Raw genomic sequence first — 18,686 nt, forward strand, 5'->3', positions numbered from 1 at the left:
ATTGATGACGATAAACATATCTGATGAGTATCCTGTTATTTCTCACTTAAATTCATGCAAAGGTTTTCAGGCTTCATTATTAAACAATCTAACAATATTTTGATTTTAAAATATTGTGTCGTGGCTGATCAATTGAGAAGTTCAACAATATTATTCATAATATAGTTTTACAATATAGTTCATAATAAAAAAAGTGTAAATGATAATATGATGGATGGATAATACACAGTACATAATAATTATGGTGATTCACAATTCGAATGTATTTGGAGGTTATAATATCAACACAAGATTTGAAAAATTGATTGTCATGTTCCTTTCCTAGACAATATGAAAGCAATTTTCAATTCTTTCGAGAATAAAATAATACAATGCTCTACAACTGAGAAGTTCAATATATTCTAGCCTGCGCTAGAATTTGTACTTGAAAATTATAATTATAGAGTATAAAATAAGGGAATTGAATGATAATTAATTCTTCATTGTGGTCATTGAATAGCTTTTTGAACTTTCTGAGGTTCTATAGTTTGATTGAGTGGAATAGGAGCAATACTCATCCATCATTAAAGATATTTCAAATCTCTTTCATCTGAATCAAAATTCAATGAAGCGGAATAACTTTGATCATGTGATTTGTTTGATTGGAAAACTGTGATATTAATAAGGAATTATTATTGTAATGGTTGAAACAATTCTCAAGTAGCTTTTGAAGTTCCAAATAAAAGAATTCAATTTCATTGTTCGTCCTACAGTAGAAGCTATATTATCTTTCATACATCAATTAATCATATCATTCTTTGGTTCACTGGACATTTTATTTGCTATCAGAGTGAGTATGAATGGGATTGGATAAAAAGCTAGGAAGGTTTCGGTCAAGGAGAAGTGATGTAGGCCACGAGAGTTCAGTTGGATAAAATTTAGAGTGAAGTGTGAGATTGAGATTTTTAAGGGATTAGTAATGGTCTAGTTAAAGCGCTTGCTGGAAGATCCATAACTTTTCAGTCTAGTTTGGTTTGGGTAAGGGACGAAACAAATGATAAATTAAAGCATAAAGTGGACCAGCATCCCAAGTATTCATGAACACTTAAGCAAAGATTGACAAACGAGCCCAATCCTACACATGAATAATTCACAGGACATTAAAATAATTACTTAGCAGCTTTTTCCATTTAGCTTAGAAAGTGACACCAAGCTAGTGACGACACTAATTTGAATTCATGGCAAAATAAAGTGCAAGGTACTAATAAATTGCCCGGAATAAATCTAGTCGGATCAGATACAGCTATTAAATAAAATTAGTTCAATATAATTTTTGTAGCGCCTCTTTAACGCTCCTCTGCCAGTCTCGAGTGTCTCGAGAGTTTTGGCTGGTGACCAAACAATGTTCTCGCAAGTTTTTTGGAAGAGTTCCACATATTTTTGCAAAGAAGCCCTTGTGAGAATAGGTAGGAGCGAGAGGGGTCTCCTGTCTCTAGTTGAAAGAAGCTGAGAAGTCGAGCGTGGAGCGATCTGACCCGATAATTGAAATCTCGGATGGACATTACCGCTTCTAATTTGTCGCCGCCATTGTTTGCTTTCCCGCCAAGAAAGCGAGCGCGGGAAATGTGGGGCAGACGGTCTTTGACTTGTTTGTTTACAGCGGAAAGCGCTCAGTCGCTGTTTTCTATCGGAAACAAAAGCTTCAGCATTGACAAGAAACAGATTGAGGACATTGTTTGTTGCCTCTTTTGGAACCGTACCCTCGCCCTCAACCCCGCCCCCGTATGACCCATATTCCATATTTGTGATAAACTAAATGAACAATGAATGGGCTTACCTCTAATAGCTTCGCGACAGTTCTTTGATTACTAATTATTGTCTACACAAAACGAATAATTCTAGAAAACATCACATATCAATTATACTGCTTTATACTGCCCAATATATTACAGATTTGAAGAGAATAATTCTGTCTGTTTCTGAACAAATACATAATACAAATGCTATGATTCTCTGCTCTTTCAAATTGTTCTATCTGCAATTTTCTATAGCCGTCAGTTTTATTCATTCAAAGTAGACTATATTCTTCCAAATAACATTTGAATACATACAATAGTTACAAATGTTATAGTCTGATCAAATCAATCACATCACAATTGAGTCACAGTCAGTCAATCCGACGATCAATAGCCTAACAATATTATTTTCTCAATTTTATCACTCCAAAGTTTTTGGAGGAATTTAGAGTTCAAAATTCAGGATCAGTAGGAAAATACCACTCATTGGAAGCAATCAAATAAAATAATTCTTAATTTTAATAAAAAATAAAGACATATTGATAGAAATGTATTTGGTAGGCAGTATACATTTATTAATTTATCTTAATGCGAGAAAATGAGTAAAAACAAAGCTTCTCCATATTTGAGATGAATCATTTAAACAGAAAAAGGGTTATTGAAGTCAACATTGAAACATAACATTCGATCCGGCTTCCAATCAGCCACAAATTCCTCAAAATCACCACCGGCGAAATCAAGCCACATCACACTGTTGCTGAATAACTGCCATTAGAGATGCACGTGCACCAATACCATCGTAATGATGTGAATTATTTGGGTGGACGCGAAACCGCGGCTGGCAATCACTTAGTTCGCCGATTGTCCTCTAGAGCTCGTTAGATGCGAAAGCACCCAGCACGAATGGATGGTACTGGTAGGGGTGTACTACAATGTAAGCGCTAGATTCGAGCTTCTCCACGCCTGTGGTTGAAATGTAAATTGAGTGCTGGGACTCGGAGGGAACATGAGTGCGCTGGATGCTGGTCGCAGATTTATGTGCAACTCAATCGTGTGGTCCTTCAAGTAGTAGCCCAACTCCCACCTTGGCTCGCGGCATCCTTCCTTCTCCCACTTCATTTACTTGCAAAGCGGATCTCTCACTCGCACTCTCTCAGTCACCAACTTTTGCTCGGCTATTATTAGGTGCAATCATTCTTGTTTGTGTGAGAGTGTGCGTCGAGTCGCGTCGCGTTGGCATCGGTCCACTGTCGCGTCTGTCACTGTGTCACATCGGCTTGTAATTTCCGAGCAGGGAATCACCCTTGTCTTGTCACTGCCACTCGGCAAAGCAAAAGTGAACGTGAAAGCCAAATCACTTTTCCGTGCAGCCACTGACAGTCAGCCATCGATTCAATAACCTCATTAACTCACTTCATGCTACTTGTCTCACTCTACCTACATGTCTCGATTCTATTATTTGCATGCTTCTTGTTTATTTTCTGCTTCAAAGGTATTCATTGTATGACAATTGCTCTGTTCTATTCCGATACTTGCAATAATTACAATCCCCTTGTAGACTAATTGCTCACAATCTATACCGAGTTGAATTTGACTGCTTCAAATGTACATTGCATGATAATTTAGCTTTTATTGCAGTATCGTATACATTTCTTCACATATTCATCAATTACGGAATTGGAAGAGGAAAACTTTTATTCAACTATTCATATAGTGTTCATTATTTGAAATTTTATCAAAAAATCGAATCAAATTCATTGCCAGCAGCATCCACAATATAAGAAAGCAGAATTTAAATACTGTGTACCGACAACAAGTTATATATTCCAGACAATAATTTTTTAAAGAAAACCGATCACAATCACGATCATGATTTTTATGTATAGATTCATTCCATTTTTGTATGGTATATAGACCTATTAGTATCTTCCAATGTGAAATTATTTAAAACGATTTGATATATAAACGTGTGGTTTCTGCCATTTATTTATTCATATATTCAACTTCTAACCGTACAACACTAATTTTACAGGAAAAATAACATATAACAGATACAAGCAAAAACTAAATATATAAACAATATACAATATTTGAATATCAAATAATATGACTAAAAGAAGCAAATATACAAAAGCAAAATACATGGGAAAATACAGTAAACAGGAGATATAGATGAAAGTGAAAAAGAACTCATCGAAATGGTAACAATGGAAGAAAAAAACATGAAAAGGAACACTAAATTCGCACATTCAGAGATCTCATCATAATTCTCCTAGGGAGACACCCCAAACAAATGAACTGCAGCAGTCTCACAAAAGGAGTGAAGTGCTCTAGATAACCCACTATTGTAGGCATAGGCTGTTGTGTGATGGAAAATAGTCCTCGAGCGTGTCCCTTTTGGAGCACAGAAGTCAATGCTGCCATTCATTTTCTCTAGGAATTTTGTATCAAAATCATGTATTGTTTCTCAGCTTTTCGTTAAAAAAAGGATTGATTCAAAATGACGGACCAAAATTTTGAAGCGACAGAAAAGTAGTTTTTTTAGATCGAATAGGATTAAAACCATTGAACCCATTGGAACCTATTATCAAATTATCCTATTGAAAGTAATATTCAGCAGTTACCATAATTTCCACCAACCCTGAATGTAGTCTGAGTTGAGTCTGAATGTAATCAATATGGGTCTGAGTTGACCCATACAAAAATTATATTTCAAGTATCAAAAACTTGTCAGCAAATTACGATATATTCAGATTACACTGAATTGAAATGTTGTCTCATCTCATTTCTTGAGTCTACTCTGTTTCCTACTCAAACAACACGTGATTTGGGATGAGATTCTATTGATAATTTGTTTTAAACGGTGAACACAACGACGAGGCACAGGAAAGCAGGGAGCAGCTCTATCACTGCTGGAAGGAGAGTTCGTGCCAAATCTCTAATTTTATTTCATTCATACGGCCATTTAACTTGCACTTCCTTGGCAATTCATTTCCCTTGCACAGGGACCTGACGGCGAATAATAACTTGGCGGTAATAGATTGCGAAAAGAATCTCATGTGACATCGGCAGTGACAGCTTTATATTAATAAAATAGCGTTATCACACCAGGGTAAACTGTGACAAAGCAGAGATCACGATTATTTCAGGAATTCCAGAGATTTTGTCAACTTGAAGATGATTTAAATCATAGTTTATACTATTATGAAGTGTTTGGCATCTACTAAATGGCTTGATCATCATTCTTTCTCTTGTGAACTATCAGAGTATTCAGAATGATTTGTTACATCTCACTGTTATTAATAACATTAAACATGGCTCACATAATGTTAAAGTAATGTATCCACTGCTCTTCTAACTAAATTGAATATTGAATAGAAACAAAACGGCAATATCACAAAAAGGAGATAATTTTGAATTTAAATATATCACATCCTTCACTACCTGTTAGGATGAGCTTCTCTGGTTTGGTTTGGAATCAACTCTCGATAGTATTCTTTGGACAGACCTGTGAAAAGAGAAGATTTCATTAGTTTCATGTATCCTAAATCCAGTCGGAGGAAATATCAAAAGTTATTTTGACCAGACTGGAAACAGAAACTTATTCAGGTCAAAGCTGCATGTTTCTGTAGCATTTGCCTTCTGCAATGACATTGAAATGTAAGATGTGACATGACACACGATATACATGCAACGAAAGCGGTAATCATGAGAGTAGAAATTATTTTCGACAATGACTATTTCTTGAGTATTCTCATTGGTGTTGCAAGTAATATTTTAGAAAAACGTAACTTACGGAATAAAGTATAGGTATGATTGAAGTAAATGTATATTATTGAAGACAGTACGATTCAAGTGAGTTTCATTGCTGTTTTCAGTTACTATAATGTGATTTGTGATATACTAAGTAGTGTATTGAGAATACAGATGACAAATGGGTTCTCCTATAAACATGACACTTTTGTTCGACAAATTTCGAAAACAGATTAAATGATAGAAAACATTGTCAGGAAAATTATATTCTTCGGAATATACACATCTATGCCACCATATCTTGGAATTATCGATGATTCAATACGACAATTAACCGAGGAAATAATATAATTGGGAAAAGAAAGTTTTTCCACCATCGTTGTCATTTGAGAGGCTCAGAATATAATTTAGCAACGAAAATTCACGCATGCTGGTAGTATATAGCAAGCAGGTGGCGCAGTGTGCCTTCTGGCTTTCATGTGTGAAAGCTTTTAATAAAGGTGACGACGGCTAATGCGTTGTTGTGTTGGTGTTTCATAATTTGGCACTGCGACGAAAATATCAGAATGCATTATTAATATTTAACGTGGACACCCCACCAATAAAGTGAGGGACCTAGAATAGACTGGCCTACACAGACGCAGCAAGCAATGCACTGTGTCCATAGTGTACAGTATTTTAAGAATGCATTAAGATATCACACCCAAGGAGAATGAGATGATTTACGTATACTTCGATGAAAATTGAGTTATTTGTGAATGAGGTCATTAACAATCATGATAGTAAAACAAATATAGATTTAATTACGCAGGACTCAATGCTATTATTTACTCGATAACTGATCATTTCGATTTATTTGAGCATGGGGGTTTCTTTCATCATTATTATTATACTCCCCATTAGAAAAAATGTGGAGCTAAAGTTGGCATAACCCTTGGAAAAAATGTCAATATGGATGACGATAAGATTGATTTGTTATTGGTTTAAAGCGAATAGAACTTGTCACGTTACTTTTGGTGGAATAACAATTATTATAAAATCTGGTCGTGGTTTTCTAGGGTATAATCTCACTAAAATCTTAATAGGCTCAGACAGGAGCTTTCGCAATAATATAATACTGATAATTTATATATATATACTTATATCCTAAAGTATTGAGGAATAAAATGAATGGTACACCATGAAAAATTTGATACATATATTAACAAATAATCTCAAAAATTGGATCAAAGAAAAAATATATAGAGCAACAAAAATATATGATGAAACAAGAAACGAAATCAAATAAAATATCACAGATTAATACTATTTTTTAGTTCTATAGCACGAAACTTCACCATGTGCTTTCACTTCATTGATCATATGCATTTATCTGCATGTAGCTCTGACATCAACTTGCTGTTGCTTGTCGATTTGGATAATCCTATTTATATATATTAACTTCTCAAATCAGAGCATGATAAATTGAAAAATCAATAATTAAATATTTATATTAATTTCTATAGTTTCCAATAAATATATATTATATATCTCAGGGTGCAAGATTCGGCACCTGACGGAATTTATCTAATGAACCAGAGCTACATTATATTATAACTATTTACATTATAGATTCAATGATCATGTGAACATTTGTATTATTAGCTCAAAACTTATTATTCCTTTAATTGGTGTATCTTTTGATATATGAATTGACTCGTTGCTATTCAATACAACATTTCTTATACCATTTTAAAACTTGCGCAAGTATTTTTATCAATTTCTTAATTTTTAAAACCTTTTCGACGAGCTAGCTTTTATTTCTTATTTCATTCGAAACACTGAGGGCGCCCTATCACTATTTCAAATATTATTCACTCACGTGCTGGATTTTCTATAAGTTGCTGATGGCGATCCAAACTCCTGGTAGTCCTGGTGGCCGAAGTCGTCTCTTCCAAGGGATTAAAAATATTTAAATGACTTTTGCTTTACTATAGCATCACAAAGTCTTATGAAAAATTAATAATTCGATTTAACTTTAAGTTATTAAAAAGGTACAGTAAGATATTGCGCTCTACAAATTTTGGTGACATCTCATGGTAGTGGTTGGCAGGCAAGTGGGCAAGTTCTACCTTCTTTTTCACAATTTTCATTTCCGACTTGCAAATTTACATAAAATTCAAATAATATGTTACTACGCCATTCAAGGCTCAAATAGTTGGTGCCAATCTATTAAATTATTACTTATGTTATACCTCTGATAATTTATCTGCCTTCGGGCCGTATCCAAAGCATAAACTGAACAACAATAATTCATAAACTCTTATCATTTATAGAAATATGTACAAATATATTTGAATTGGCTCACTATTACCGCCCATCAATTGCTATCATTTGATTGGTTCATGCAAATTATTATAGTAAACATGCGCCTTCGAACCTCCTACTTCCTTAATACATTAAATTATTTTTATCTGGGTTTTTTAGTACATTTTTTACATGCAAAGTAATTTTCTAAAGATTATAGGTTGTTTCTCGTATTATAACAATTAGCCATGTGGATTTTTGGTTCCTCTAGTTGCATACCATTTGGTTACAATAAATTTCTGCCAAGGTGTCTGGCTAGATTCTATGTTATGCGACTCAGTCGATCATTAGGTCGCCGATCAATAGATATTTTACGCCTAACCTCAAATTTCTAATACTTTATACAATATTATATAAATAGTAAAATTATTTCCATTTCTATTCGGCCGTTATAAATTTAGCCATGATGCCTGATATTATCTAATCTTTAAAAGCGTTATCTTATTTGGCGATATTAGCCTATTATTCCACTTAGACCTATACATTTCTTTCAAGTAGGGATTTTTATTCACCCATCAGAATTTTGCTTCGTTACAAACTCAATGTGGAAAATTTGAATGCTTAACTCAAATGGTTACTGGACAAACTTATATTTCTCCAACTCATTGTTATTATATTTATGCTGACTAATACCATATACCATCAGTTTGTCTAAATAATGTAGCTCCTCTGGAACTGAGTGCTTCAATGACTGCTCCTTCATTCACACCGTACCGTAATGTTCTTGTTCTACTCTTGTTCTTCATTGAGTGTTGTAGGAATATGAGAACAATTGCTGAAACTTCACCTTCCACATTCTCCACATGGGAATTTTACTCACATCACTCTTGAAATAGAATATCATCTTTCCATTCTCAAGATCCTACAGGCTGAAGCGATTGACAAGCTCTCATTTCCAGTAGTGGGGTAGCAGCACAGCTACACAGGATTCTGAAGAACAACTTTCCCCGATGAGAACAGGATGGCTTCCGAAAAACTCTGGCATAGAACTCTGCAAATTTCCGGTCGAATTTAGTGGTGGGATGATGACAAAGAGCAGGACAAAGTTTGAATAAAGGTGTACGGTATATGAACATGCGAGGATGGTGGGGGTGGAGAGAGAAAATATGTACTTTGGGCCAACACCAGGAGGAGGCTCTCCTATCTCACTCTCATTGGTTTCAGCTGAGCTCTTGTGTGTGAAGGGCCTTCACGTTGAGTGCATGCAGCCACTTAGCCGAGAGAGCTTCTCTCTCTGGTTGTAGGGGGCGTGTTCCACGAGCAAAGCCAGCCAGCTACTCACTCACTCAGCACCTCAGCCCTCATATATCGTGTTAGCGGTTTCTTTGTGGAGTGCCTCAGCCTCAGCAACAGAATGTGCATAAAGCGGTGGCGGCTGCCGCTATGCCTTTTGCCTCTTGCCTCTCGCCTGAACTCTCTCACTTCATCGGCCTCCTAATTGAGTTATTGGCGTGCAGGTGGATGCAGTGGGTACAGCGTAGCGCCACTCATGCTCTGGCGAACTGCCACATAACTGTATTTATGACCACCATGACAGACGACTCCAGCGCTGTACGCCTCACATATTCTCTCAGCACAGCCTCTCAATGTTTTTGTCCACGCAACTGGTGCTATATCAGTACTAACACCGTCCGGTACTATGTTAGTGGTAACACTTCACGCTATCAGGCTGGCGTTTTTAAAACGTTTGTTTTCTGTTTATACTGTAGTGCGGTAGCGTACTAGAGTTCAGAAGAAAACATGTTCTTACGATACTCTAGGTGTATATATTATGTCCTAGCTGTGTTTAATAAAAATGTTGTTAGAACTTGAGTAAAATGAGTGTTTGCTATGTATCAGTACTAAGACTGCGGTACTATGTTATTGATAACACTTCATTCACTCTATCACTTGAAGCATAACCCTCAGTTGATGACACATGGTCAAGACTTTCAAGAATTGGACTTTGACTTTGTATGACAAACATGCACCCTATGTGACAAGGAGGATTAATAAAAAAACGACGAGTACCGTGGATGACTGAAGACATACTTAAGATGATGGGAAGTAGAGACAAAGCACATAGAAAATTTAAAAAGACATTTGACTTGGACAATTTGATAGAGTATAGGATCATTAGAATTAGAGTTAAACAGCAATTACGGAACTCAAAGATTAGGTACTTGAATTCGTCCATGACAAACAATAGACAAGACTCTAAATCACTTTGGCAGGGAATAAAAGAATTTGGGCTTGGCAAACAGAAATCAAAACCCCAAATTGATTTACCATTGGACAATATGAATGACCATTTCGTTTCACATTCCAACCAACGCGACGAAGTTGTCATTGGTAATCATATCAATGATCTTGAAGAGCAGGTTACAAACTTAGATATACCACTTATTGATCAATTTCATTTCCATCCAATCTCAGAAGAAGACACTTTCAAAGCAATTCAACGTATTCATAGTAATGCTATGGGTGTAGACAAAATTCCTATTAAATTTGTTAAGAAGATGTTATTTGCTGTTTCACCAACCATTACATACATTTTCAACAAGTCACTTGAAACAGGCAATTTCCCTGAAAACTGGAAGTTTGCTCTAGTTCGCCCACTAAATAAAGTTGCATCACCCAATAAAGTTGAGGATTTCAGATAATCAGTATTCTACCTGCATTGTCCAAAGTGCTAGAAAGACTTATTCATGCTCAAGTTGTAAAATTTCTAGACAACAATAGAAAGCTTCATAAATCTCAATCTGGCTTTAGGAAATTCCATTCAACTGAGACAGCTCTTCTTCGTGTCACTGATGATATAAGGTCAGCTATGGACCAAAGAAAATGCTCCATCCTCACCCTAATTTATTTTTCTAAAGCATTTGATACTGTTGATCACAAAGTTTTTTTAAATCAGTTAGCTATTCTTGGTTCTAGTCACAACTCCCTAGTTTGGTTCAAATCCTATCTCTTAGGTAGGAAACAATGTGTTTCTGTTGGTGACAACAAGTCAAATTGGAGAAACGTTATGCATGGAGTACCACAAGGTTCAATTTTAGGCCCTCTCCTATTCACTTTGTATGCTGATGACCTTTCTTCCATTATCAAGTTCTCCAGCTTCCATACTTATGCAGATGACCTTCAAATTTATTTAAGCTGTCCCATAACAGAAATTAATGAAACAGTTGGGATAATGAATCAGGATATCAATTCGATAGTTTGTCCATTGAAAGAAAAATGGTCTTAAGCTTAATCCCAACAAAACACAACCCATTATAATAGGATATTCTCGTCTTATAAATAATATTGACCTTGAATCAATTCACAAAATTGGTGTAGATGGTAATGACATTCCTTATTGTAGCTCAGTTAAAAATTTAGGCATTATTATGAATACCACTCTTGACTGGTCAGAACAAGTGAACAAAACTTGTAAAAAGGTATTCTCAGCTATGCACGCATTGAAGAGAATGCACGATATCCTCCCAAGAAACATCAAATTATTATTGGTTCAATCTCTTATCTTCCCACATTTAATGTATTGTAATTCTGTTCTCAACGACATGCAAGTCACTCTGAATGATAAACTACAGCGTTGCCAAAATTATTGTCTACGTTTCGTCTACTCTCTTCAACGTCATGAACATATCACCCCTGCCCACATTGCCAGTTCAACATTGAAGCTTCCCGATCAAAGACGTTTTTGAATAGTCAAGCTTGTTAGAGATATCTTGAAATACGGAAATCCGAACTATTCCAAATATGATTTCGAATTTGTTTCTGAAGTTAGGAGGATAGATGCTTCACATACTAGAACCGGAGAAAGTACTTTAAGGATACCCAACCATCGAACCACTATTTTCACAAAATCATCTTTAGTCAGTGCCTGTCGTGCATGGGATGCACTGTTTCTATCAGGTCCATCGAGAGCCGAGCGAGCTTCATCTTGACTTTAAAAAAACATCTTTTGAAACAAATGACTGAAACTGTCCAGCCCTAGAACGATCACATGACAACCATCCCTCACCTATCCCACCAATACAAATCTATTAACCTGTTATAGAATAAATTGTATATGAATATATTATATAAACTCATGCTATTTTAATTTCTTCACTGTATACTGCTGTATATTACTAAAAGTTGATTACCCTGATCTACTTTTGTTTTTCTTTCTCTTGAATATTCACATATAAATTGAAACTTTTACAATATTTCCATTTATAAATAAATCCTTAGTTGAATCAATGAAATTAACGATTTGGTAGAGAGTTAGTGGGAAGGATATTTTGAATATTCTTTCCGAAGAATGGACATTGATGTGTCCAAATCTCCGCCAATTCATGTAGATGCATAACAATATTATCTTTAATTATTACAAATTGCTTTTTTCGTATCATATACAGTTCAATTATTATTTTCTTAGTCTATATTATGTAAATTCATCTATAATTTTGCTGTATTGTAAGCTTTTTTATATAGGTGTATAGGTGTATAGGTGTATTACAGTAAATATTGTAATCTACATAAAGTACTCAATCAATCAATCACTCTTCAAACTTCATTTTTTTATACTTTAGTACGGTACTAGAAATTGATAGAAAACATGTTTAACGATACGCTAGGTATTTTTCCGATCTGTGTTGAATGAAAATGCTGTTAAAGGTTGAGTAAAATGAGTGGTTGGTCTGCAATCAACCGCAAGACCAAAGAAAATTTCATTATATATTTACTATTCACTCCTCAATAGTAATGTACATCTTTGTTTAGAGGTGAACATGAATCTAAATAGCAATAATGTGGCCCAGTATTTCAGCGATATCAACCCTAGTGTATATAAAAATAAATTTAATATGATTATGTTCGAAAATAAACCTTTGATCTTTCAGCCAATGCTCGTTCTTGAATCTCTACCTATAGAAAGTTCGAATGTAGTGAAGATACTTGGAATGCTTCTGGACAGCAAACTCACTTTCGTGTCACATATAATAGAGAATCTCATTTGTAAAATTTCAAAAAGTATATTCTTGTTACGCACTATAATCAAAATTACTCCACCTGGTACTGGAAAAACTTTATACTACTCACTAATATATTCGTATTTGGTTTACGGCATTGAACTCTGGGGTAGCGCTAGTAAAACAAATTTAGATAAAATTTTTCTCATACAGAAAAATGCTGTTAGATGCCTTGCTGGACTTGATTTTGGTCAAACTTGTAGAGGAGCTTTCGTAACTCAGGGTATTCTGACTGTGCCTTGCATCTATATTTATCAATTACTCTTGCTAACATATGATAATGAAGGAAAGTTTGTGAACAAACTCACAGGTTCACCAACACAATCCTAGAGGCAAGGGTAATTTGTGTGTTGCCTCACATAGGTTAAGGCTTTTTGAGAAGAAGCCTATAGTTACATGGGAGTCAAGCTCTTTAATCATCTGCCATCTGCAATCAAGTGTAGAAATCGCAGATATTTCAAAAAATATGTCTTTTATTTTTTGGTAAAAGGGGCATTTTATAGTGTTGAGTTTTTTGATAATAGGACCTTACAATAATATAAGAAATTACACATACTATACATGATTGATGTAGTAGCCTACTGTATGGTATATATGTTTTTATTTTATTTTTGAACATACACTATTTGATACAATTAAATTTTTGTACAAAAATGTGTAAATTGAAAATTTGAATTTGAATTTGTTTTGAGGCCGAGACACTTCTACTTTTTTGTTTTGTACCTTCTTCTTCTAGGCACACTGGGCAGTTAGCATCTAAAGGAGCTGGAGGAAATGGAGGAGCATCATTTCCATGCAAAATTGGTGCTGTTTTCATTTCAAAAATGTTATTCAAGTTACTAAAAGGAAAGATCGTCATTATTGTCATAACACTGGAAATCCTTCCTGGATGAATAGCAACAAGAAGCAGTCATACAATCGCAAGAAGCACGTTGATACATTTTTGCAATATCATTTAAGAATGAAAATGAAACTGTATCTTCGAGTTTTGTAGGAATAAATGGAGTCTAAACACGGAATAGCCTTCATGAATAACAATTTCAATATTATAATTTTACTCAATGGCACTTCTTATAATTTGATAATATGCTTTGAAATTTTATTCAAAGAGTAGTGAAGTCTTGAATAATTATTGATATTATGATAAGTGCAGCTCAATTTATAATTTGAGTTGTTATCCTTGTGATGATTCTGAGTGATGTTGCTCATTTCAAATGTATACATTCGAATTACACGAAACTGTCCAAACTGGAAATAACCAGAAAATAATAAGCGTGTGACTCTATGTTAAATCAAGCAGATTACTGAATATCATTTCAATTACCAACATAAACAAACAAAAATTAAACTCGAAAGCGCCACAAGATTAATCATTTCCGACCCAAACTCAAATGACCAGTTTACTAAACATAGATCTACAACTGACTATCCAGTTTCTACTTGGTCACTATCCAGGGTTTACGTTAATTTTATTTGAGTAACTAGCAGGTAACCCATGCTCCGCAAGGGTCTTTTTTAAAACTCCATCGGTTAATTCAGAATCATCATCATCATCATCATCATCATCATCATCATCATCATCTTCACTTCAGGGATTATGTTTATCAATAATTATTAACCTGTTCCGGTACCCAACTCTTTCTTGGCCTGTCTACATCTCTTTTTCCAGTAGGTCTATAGTTTTGGACTTCAAGGGACATTCTTCCAGGTAGAAGATTAAGAATCTATATGCAAAATTTCAAGTGATTCAGTATAGTAGTTCAGACGTGATGATCCGTCAAACATAATTTATCTACCCCGTATAAGGCAGTTCTGTCCTTTATTATAGTATAGATTATACGACCAAGCACTTTTGATAACTCAATATATTATTCAATAAATATACATTCTACATGAGCAAAGGAGAAAGTACAACTCCGGAAATATGAATTGATCACAAAAAATGGAGTTATCGATGATCAAATGGAGTTGTATCATGCCCGACATGAGAGAATTTGAAAAAGTACTTCCAACAATGAGTATCATTCAATGGAAGAATTATGATGAAACATAATATTCAACTAAAATCTATATTTTGTTCAGTAATCAAAGAAGAAATGCAAATAATTGGAACAAACAGGAACAGTCTCTTAAAAATTAAATATTTTATTGTTATTGTTATAGAAGTTGTGCCAACTCATCTCTCAAACAATACTACCGTTACTGATGTATTTTCAATACGAATCGGCTTTGGTCGAGAGCAAATATTTTGTAGATCCACTAAATCAACTAATAGTAGGCTAGCCTGAGATGTAATACATTATACAGAGTAATCAAAGACTCCCTCTGCAGGGAAATATAGAAAAAACCCTAAAAAAATTTGACGAACGGGTTTCTAAACAGAACTCAATATGCCACCATACTTTATGATCACCCGTTATAAATCCTCCATAATTAACTAAGTTTTTGATATAATCTAGCATACTGCTATAGGCCTACATTCAATGAACAGATTTTACTAAGGAATTCCCGCATTGGGACACTGTGATGCACGAGATAACTTTGTTATTTTAAACAAGGAATTATCCAGAGTACAGGAATCTTATTATTCAATCAAATGCAGTACGAAACTCAAGCTCTAGAAAGAGAATCTAGGAGAAGAAGAGAAACCAATGTACTCAGGAAGAAATCTGTAAGGTGGAGTAAATCTGTAATTAATACAAATTATCCGAATGCGATCTACTCGTACATACCGATTGGAGGTAGGAGATGTGGTGTGAGACTCGCGTTGTTTATAGACGGGGAAGGTATGTCCGTGGCGCGGGGTGACAACTAGCCGACGTCTTTCGATTTGTCCAACTGAGGCACTGAGGCACTGAGGCAGGCCGAGTGCTGAGTGCCTGAGCCGAGTCCCGGAGACTGCCTGCACCGCTTTCTACCGGCACCCTCACCAACTAATCTGTGCCCCTCACTCAACCCAACCTATCGCACAGCCCACCTGATTTTCGCACCACCCCCACCCAATCAGGTTGGCTACTTGAACCCAACAAAAACACACCTTTATTACAAGTTGAATATTAGGAGTTATTTTGTTAGCTCTGTCTCAATCAATTGCGATTTGCTATTAACACTGTGATTTTGCTTCATATATTAAATATAAAGGCTAAATATCGTGAGTTATTATGTTACCTCTGTCTCAATCAATTGCGGTGTGTTACTTTCACTGTGATTTTTGCTTCATATAAATATTATAAAGGTTAAATATTAGGAGTTATTGTGTTAGCTCTGTCTCAATCAATTGTGGTCTGTTACTTTCACTGTGAAATTTGCTTCATGTGAATACTAAATATAAAAGTTAAATATTAGGAGTTGGTGTAAGCTGTGTCTCAATAAATTGCGATCTGCTACTTTCACTGTGATTTTTTCTATCATATTATAATTCATTCATTTCATGGATCATCAAGTATTACAAATATTCACTGAAAACTGTGATCTATGAACTTGAATAACAATACAGAGTGATTATAAAAGTAATTTACAACTTTGAAAGCACATAAGTATTTATTGAAATTACTTACAGAATTGAGAAAGGTGTCATTTTGTTATAAAACACTTCAAGTTTAAGGTGTTGGTGTTATTTTGGTTTGATATGACAGCCATTGGTAATGCGACATACATCCCACCGGTAATCGATTCTTTGCCACACTCGTACCAGCATATCAGTCGTAACCTGTGCAACCTGATTGTCTGGTAGACAATATAAACCTTAAAAGTCTGGCGGAACATAAACCTTATCCTTAATGAAACCCCACAGGAAGAAATCCATCGATATCAAATCCGATGAGCGAGGTGGCCATGCAATTGGCCCTGCATGGTAAATCCAGCAAAGTTGTAAGCAATTGTCTGGAAAATCCTGAACTTAAATTTCCAGGGATATCCCTATTATATTATGATTGATATTCAGCTAACAAATTATCATTAGGAAAATATTTATTATTTGATAATATGGCTGAAGAGGGATGATATAGCAGATTTCTGATGAGATTATTTTTAAAGTAATCTACAAATATAATGTATAGATAGGATAATTGTGAGGGTCTTGTGCTAGAAATTAAAAATCTGAATTCAAGGTTTGAGATGTTCAAATCGTAGTGTATTTGTGTTTGTCTCTTGAATTGTTAGATTATGCAACAACGTATTGTAGAAAAAAATTCACCCTAACTAAACATTTCTGGTTTGAACAGGTAATGAACTCGAATTGATGAAGTGATATCTTTTAGAATCATAGCTATCAAAATCATCTGTTATCTGCTGCTCGTTACCAAATTGATGAGTAATTTTATGACTTCTGAACTGCTTCCGTATATTTCCATTCGAATAGACCTGATAAGAGTAACGACTGCTTCCTCTAGCGTAGTGAACTGCACATTTCCGATTACCGTCATGCCAGTAGAGTTTTCAATTCGAATAACAAGGAAGGTGGAACGACATGCAAGGTATCATGCACTTATCCAGACAGGAGAATCGTTAAGGTCTGTGGAGCAGAGGGTGGGACGGTTGATTTGAAGAAGGGATCAGAGTTATGAAGTTGAAGAGGGATGAAAGACGATCAGAGTTCGAGAAGTACCAAGAGAGTGCGACGAACAAAATAAGAGATAGAAGTAAGGCAGCTAAACAGTAATCATCAACTGTTTAATCTCGTAAGGGAAATGACATATTTCCTTCGTGAGATTAACCCTAAGAATAGTGACTGCAACAAGAGGCAGGAGGTGAACTTGGTCGTCATTCCAATCTTAATTGCACATGAATCAGATTAGTTTTTTCGAAACTTCCAGCGATTGCTGTCGTTTATTCATTTTTCGCACGCCTGGATTTCAAGATGATCTCTTAATCTAATCATGTCCTATCGGGGGTTAGATATCATTTCAATTAGTCACTTCTTAAACGATATTATTGATCTCCATATAGCCCATACGTTCTTGCAACTTGCTTACTGCAGTATTTTTGCTACCTACTGTTGTATTTAACACAAATTAAATTCTCAGTACTTTTTCTATGGCTGATAAGTAATTATAAGAGTATCCGCATAATTGTTGTTGAAAATTATAATGATTATATCACAGAGCTCAAGGTCAATGAGTATATAATAGGAGAGAAAATACGTTTTCACTCTTTTAAGCTTTCATTTGCATGACTTGATATTGAGTTGAACACGCAGGTTGAAGTGAGACTCGAGCGATTACAGAGATATCAATTCTCAAGGTTGTTATGATTAATATTGCTCAACAAATACATAAAAAACAATCACATTCTTGTTTGTGTTTGCAACTAAATTTGGTTCAAACAGTTGAAAAATAATACCATGCGATAGAGGAGAATGAACACGTTACCATGCGTGCTGAATTATACTCACAATCATACTTTTCCAATTACTCCAGCAAAAGGATTTGAATGGGAAGGATATAATAGAAGTGGACACAAGAAACGTAATACTACTTAAAATTATAGGATGTTTAAGCAATTTAGGAATGCTAATAGGAAGTAGGCTACACTTTGTTGTTATGAAGCATCAATGAATTCATTCCAGCAGCAATGACACTCTTATCAACTCGTTCCGATGAGTGTAACAAAAACTTATATTTGCCTGTGAAAGTTGTAGCGATAATGGCGTACTAGAATTGTGCAAGTCAGCCAACATCAACGACGTTTATGGCTCGAAAGTACTCAAGCGTTGGCTTCCATTACATTGCTATGTACAGTGTGAAGTCGTTGCAAATGTTGGGCAAACAGTGCATATTCGACAAGAAATGAGTCGTTGGAATTTATTTCTACAGTG

General features: G+C 35.1%; 1 protein-coding gene across 10 annotated transcripts in view; it reads right to left on the reverse strand.

Annotated features, from left to right (window-relative positions):
- The window catches only part of LOC111045361 (glutamate-gated chloride channel), a 140,006-nt gene that overhangs the window by 77,770 nt on the left and 43,550 nt on the right, over positions 1 to 18,686 (reverse strand). The window contains exons 1-2 of one of the 10 annotated variants that reach the window (XM_039427224.1): positions 15,604 to 15,763; positions 5,220 to 5,283 (exon numbers count right to left, since the gene is read on the reverse strand). The exons of the other annotated variants lie outside the window; for them this stretch is intronic. The gene's annotated coding sequence lies outside the window, so the exon portion shown is untranslated. Of the gene's footprint in view, positions 1 to 5,219; positions 5,284 to 15,603; positions 15,764 to 18,686 lie in introns of those variants that run through there. 10 annotated transcript variants of the gene reach the window in all.

The sequence above is a fragment of the Nilaparvata lugens genome, chromosome 4 (genome assembly GCF_014356525.2).
Source record: "Nilaparvata lugens isolate BPH chromosome 4, ASM1435652v1, whole genome shotgun sequence".
In the NCBI taxonomy this organism is placed as follows: Eukaryota; Metazoa; Arthropoda; class Insecta; order Hemiptera; family Delphacidae; genus Nilaparvata; species Nilaparvata lugens.